Genomic DNA, 4,359 nt, shown 5'->3' with positions numbered 1-4,359 from the left:
CTAACATTAATAAGAAGGAGGAAGCATCAGGTGATGAGGTTTGTCTCGTTCTCGGTCTTGTCTCGCTTTTATAGACTTATGTCTCGTTCATGATCTCTTCTCGGAGGTGCTACGCTCGTTCTGGCGTCGATTTTTTGGACAGTGGTCCCCTTATCCCTGAAGGAGTGAAGACTGAAGTTCGCAGGTCGACTACAGAAGCGTCAGCCGACAAGTGACACCTGCCACTTGAAAACGGACGTTCAGAAATAAATGAAACTTTACGTACCAAAGCGACACGTGTCGCTCGGACTGGACCATTTTCTCAATCGTGTTGCATCGATCTAGATAGCGCATGCGCAATGAATGCATTCAAGGCGCTGTAGTATGGGGCCCGTGTCGTTTGTCATTTCAGTCTACAAGCATCTTAAGACAGCTTTCGTCAGGAGCGCCGAAAACAAGGGGGAGGGAACTTCGATTGAGCCCCCTTTGAAATTCGAATTGTTTCTTTTATTTACGATTATAAAACTTTTGCACGCAGGAACTTTGCATACAAAGAGGCGGTAAATTCCGCAGGATTCTCTTCTGAAATGGTCAAATCAACTCAATGTGGAGGATATTATTTGTTACTCTATTTCAGTATTTGAAGGGCTCGAGGGTAAACCATGGTAAGTGACATATTGGTCATTATTGAGTTGAGGTTATTAGAAGCCATTCTGCAGATAAGTTGTTTTCGTGATGTGTTTAACAATTACAGAATGGTTCTGAGTCCAATGCAAATTGCATGACATGACAACCGCACGAGAAAAGTAAAGGATGGCTATTTTTACTTTATATCTCAATAATTACCAAAATGTCACCATGTTTTACTCTTGGCGTCCCGGGTGCGCATTTTCTTTTTCCAGTCAATTTGTGAATGCGGTCTCATTTCTTGCTCTCTGATTGGCTATTGGAAAGTTACGGTGCTGTGATTGTGAGAATATCTTGTTTGCGTTAGGTTAGGTTAGGTTAGGTAAGATTAGATTAGATTAGAAAGCAGCAAATTTGCGCTAAAAATAGGAAATAAGACATTCTCACAATCACAGCACCGTAACTTTCCAACAGCCAATCAGAGAGCAAGAAATGAAACCGTATTCACAAGTTGACTGGAAAAAGAAAATTCGCGTCCCGGGTTCGATACCCAGTGGAGGCACATAGTGGTTTGGGTCCCACTTTATACTGCAGGTCCAGTCCCGATTAGCCTTACTCTGTGCATAAAATGGACTTACAACACCAAATCAATGAATCAATCAACCATGTGTTACTCCCTATCCCTTCATTTAATTGTTCGAACATTAGTCTTGATTTCATTGTTGGCTCTACTGATTTTCATTTTGTTATTTGTTATGGCAATTTGCAACACGTTCAGTCTTAAAGCTTTCCTGGCGACGAATGATGCAAAGATTCTCTCGGACTATGGACCAATGTTCTCTGTACCTACAGCAAAGCTGTTCGTGTGTTCCTAATATTTAAATTCATCGAACATTATGTACAGCTTTATTTATCAACTTTCTAAAAATAGTTCAACTGTGAATGGCTAAAGTACTATGTAATATGAAAATAACGAAACAAGATGCTTTTTTAATGGTGTATATTTTCCGTCTCACGTACAATTTCTTAAATGTACGTACGTGATGTTTATTAGATTATTTTTCGAGAATAGGAGACTTTGTGTTCATTGCATGTTGTTTTTCTTTTTTCCCATAATTGTGTTGCCCCCTCAAAAAAAAAAAACCTTCAGTTTGAAGTTATCATGTTTCTGCAATACCCTTCCAATAATTACATAAAATACTGTAACTGAAATGAAATGTAAGTAATGTATAATTCTTTGGTGAAATTCATTTTCTATGGGGGCGTGTCCCCACTTCCGGACGTCAATGGATACTTTGTGAAAACTTTTCTCACCGCACAGATACTACGTAAATTGCATCTTTATGGAAGTAAGTTGAGTGGCGTGCCCAAGGCGGGGGGGTGGTCCAAAGGCATAAAATGATGGGAAAATGAGGGCTGACTGCTAAATCCTGGGCACGCCACTGATTGTGGTGTACCAATATTTTATGTCAAGAGACAAAGATACACATGCATGCAGTGGTGGGGTCAGAGGGAAAGAAGACTTGTTTGGCTTTATTTACAGATTTTCAAAGTAATAATTTAAATTTATATTAAAAGTTATAATGAGGAAAATAAACTGGAGGGAAGGGATACTGAACATGGGTGTAAATGTGGGGGGGAGGGTGCAGAATAGAACTTAGTAACTAAATTTGGGAGATGGCAGAAGAATAAAAGAGTCTTCCATCCCATAAAAATAGCGTCCACGTCCAGGATTATTTGCTAAATAACTGTTAGGGAGAATTCACACCGAAGAAACACGCGACACGCGACACGAGTGTTTCACACCGAAGAGACAAGATGCACGCGGCAAGCGACACTGGTTTCTTTGCTCAGTTTGCATGATGGTACCGATATAATTGCATTAATCAGTTTATTAATCACCCGAAAATAACGTAACAAAAGAGATTGTTACATGTAAACTGCGTTGTAAAATTTGTGCAAGTTATTGAAACTTGGGAGAGGCATGTTGTGCATGAGAAAACTGAGAAATAATATTCACTGACTTCAAACTGTATACGCTAGACTTTTTTAAGTCAATGCCCTTAGCCGAAGAATTTTCCTCGTAAATCTTTACAGTATTGAAGATTTTATGCATGAATTAACATGTACCTATGAAAATAAATATTGATAAATAAATTCTAGCATAATCATAAGAGTAATAATAGTTTGATTACGTGTGTAGGATTGTTGACAAATATAAACATATGGAAGACAAAGTGGTAACGTCGTCTCCTTGTAATCCCGGGTTCGATAACCGGGAAGGCACCGGCAGATCCAGTTCTGATTAGTCTATTTGTGCATGAAATGGACTTAAGAAACAAAAACCCACAACTCAAATATGATATTGGGATTATGATAGTTGTCAACCAGTTTCAGCAGAACATTTCACAGCTCAGTATAGTTGATACGAGGGCACGGTATCGGGTCGCGGCCCGGCGGTTGAAAATCAATGCACTAGAGTACTTTACCATCTTGACTAATATATTTTGGACTAAAGTGCCTCCATAAGCTGACTTTTCAAATAAAAGCAGTCAGGTAAATGGCCAAAACACGGCCTCTTTACACGATGTTGAAGGCAAATTACAGTCGATAGATAACTGCATAAAAAAACTTGATAAAGCGAAATGAACGTTGTGTTTAAATCTTAAAACATTGTTAAAACATTGTTCATATCGATACTTTATTATATCAAGAAATTAGAGGTTCAAACATAATGCCAGTTGGGCTCTCTTCTAGAGTCTAAATACAGCTCGTTGGAATAAAGCATTCGCTGCGCATGCGCGAACAACAAACTGAAACAACACGATGCACGGTATTGAGAAAACGGCACAGGCCGAGAGCGAGAGGCACGTAAGCGACACGCGACATGTGCATCTTGCCATGTCTCTTTGGTTCGAAAGGTTGCATTGATTACTGAGTGTTGGCTTCCAAGCGACACGTGTCGCGTGTTTCTTCGGTGTGAATTCTCCCTAATCCGTTGCGCAACAGCCCATGAAGGGCCTAGGCATACCTACCGACTGCCGGTCTCCCTCCCACGCTTTCCTTCGTCACCTCTAAGCGTGGAGATCTTCAACCAGTATTGGAATAGTCGGGGGGTCAGCCCGACGTATCCCCAGCCGTTATTGTAGGTCTCCCTGACCGGATTACGCTCACTCACTCGGAGCTCCCCAATTTCCTCACGATGGTGGGTTGCCACCGGCCCTATACGTAGGCCGAATAAATTCCGACCAGAGCCGGATTCGAACCTACGCCGTCCCGCAGCGAACGATCTCAAGACGAGTGAACGCCTTAACCCGCTTGCGAAAATAAACATTTTACTCCTTTGCACTTTGTTCCTGATGTCGCAGGAGGTTAACAAAGTACCCTTAAATTGTAAATTTTAACAAACCTGAAAATTTTGGGGGGCTACTGCCCCCCTTGCGCCCGCTAAGTTACGTCTACGATACTGAAGACAGTACTGAGTACAGTGATGATGAGCTGCGTGGAAGCAAAAATAAAGAAAGGACAGAATAAAATATAACCCTTTTATACGACTTTATGTGAAGAAAGGGATGCGGCACACTGCAAGTAAAAAGTATGAATACAAGCTAGAGCCTGCAGTAAATTGCTGAGGAGCAGAATACAAAACGATGATGGTCGTTTACAAGTATCAAGGCTGCCTACACTTTTTACTTTGCAAGCTAGAAACTTGTTGGGACTACTAGCACCATCTGTCCGCGAAAGCGCCAACTA

This window comes from Lepisma saccharinum, chromosome 12, assembly GCF_977018435.1.
Source record: "Lepisma saccharinum chromosome 12, izLepSacc3.1, whole genome shotgun sequence".
In the NCBI taxonomy this organism is placed as follows: domain Eukaryota; kingdom Metazoa; phylum Arthropoda; class Insecta; order Zygentoma; family Lepismatidae; genus Lepisma; species Lepisma saccharinum.
The sequence above is the reverse complement of the archived record's forward strand: the minus strand, read 5'-3'. Positions refer to the sequence as shown.